This window comes from Dipteris shenzhenensis, unplaced genomic scaffold, assembly GCF_047967505.1.
Source record: "Dipteris shenzhenensis isolate YYH24624 ecotype China unplaced genomic scaffold, Dip_SZ_1.0 scaf0137, whole genome shotgun sequence".
In the NCBI taxonomy this organism is placed as follows: domain Eukaryota; kingdom Viridiplantae; phylum Streptophyta; class Polypodiopsida; order Gleicheniales; family Dipteridaceae; genus Dipteris; species Dipteris shenzhenensis.
The window spans coordinates 35,001-36,597 of record NW_028239443.1 but is presented as its reverse complement, the minus strand read 5'-3'; positions in this window follow the sequence as shown (position 1 = coordinate 36,597).

Sequence of the window (1,597 nt, the reverse complement as noted above, 5' to 3'; positions counted from 1 at the left end):
TCGTAGTTCCTACGGGGTGGGGGCGATGGGGTCGGTCCATGGATTCTAGTTCCTTCTGCCACATCGTGCTCAGGGAGTTGAAGAGAGATAGTCCATCAGGCTGTTCGCAAGGTCCAGCTCGATCCTCTTCCCCAGGGATCCGGATGAGGTAACCCCGGGGGAGCCGCCGACTCCAACTATCGTCCACGTACGATCCATACTGGATCTAACCAACCGCCCATCCTACCCCCCCCCTACATTCTCGACAGTTCATCTTTGTCCCAGTAGAGTCTTTCAGTGGCATGTTCTGGTCCTCCTACCCATTCCTGGGGAAGAGTTAGCCACCGGTTCAGGTAAGAGATACTATCACTACCGCCTATACAGTTAGGCACCCAACCCGTAAGCGCAACGACCCACTTGCAAGGGCGGCGCTCTACCAACTGAGCTATATCCCCTGTGCCCGGGCCAAGTGAAGCATACATGAACGAATCAGATGCTTCTTCTGATTTTTCTTGGCGCAGCTGGGCCATCCTGGACTTGAACCAGAGACCTCGCCCGTGAAGTAAATCATCGCACCTACACTACTATCCCATCAGAATAGAGGATCAATAGATCCTTTCTCGGGAGCGATTCATCCTTCCCGAACGCAGCATACAACTCTCTGTCGTACTGCGCTCTCCGAGTGTACTTGTTCCCCCTCCCCCTCCTCTGCCAACAGCGAGTTTCTGGAAAGGGACTTCGATGGGAGAGAAAAGGAGGCGTTAAGAGACCCTCCTAGCTCAACCCTGGACACTCTAGGATCCTTCTTCGAACCTGCTCCTGTCGCTGGGGGATGAACAAAGACATTCCATTACATGGATCCGGAGGCTATGTAGTTATCCATATCAGGCACTCCTCCTATGTCTAGGTCCAATTTCCTGGTCCCTCCGGGGAGTCTTTCTGGAACTTTGACCCCCCCCCTCCAGATTCTTCCTTCCCCCCGGAGAAGTTCTATTGATTGCTGCTTCTGTGGACCTTCAAAGGAAGCAGAAAAGGCTCGGATAGTATGATCCCTCCGTCACCCCAGAATGAGAAGGGTGATCCCGTAGTTCCTGGTCCGTGAATATGCGTTATCAGGTGCTCCGTCTTTCACATCTAGGCCGAACTTCAACCTGTGCTCGGGAGATAGCCACCCATACACTGATAAGGAATGTATCGATTCCCGAGAGGAGGGGAGCCATCGGCGGGAATTGGTCCTCCCTGGATCGCCCGGATCCCACGAGTGAATGGGGGGTTGAATCCACATTAGATCTCACCTGAATCGCCTCATCTATCCTCCTGAGGAGGAGTTTGGTCCCAAGACCTAGTCGAGGCAGGAAGAATACGCCATGCTAACGTTCCTTGGATGATCCACATCTTCGGGTCAGGCGCTGATGAGCACATTAAACTACCCATGTGTCTGGAAGCCTTCACAGCCCAAGCACAACGACGCAATTATCAGGGGCGCGCTCTACCACTGAGCTAATAGCCCGTCATGCAGGCCTCCCTATTGGGGGGCCTGCAGTACCGGGGCGGGGGGGAACCTATCTTCATCCCTCAGACTTCCCTTAGGAAGGAAGGGATTACTCTCAGCTTGTTC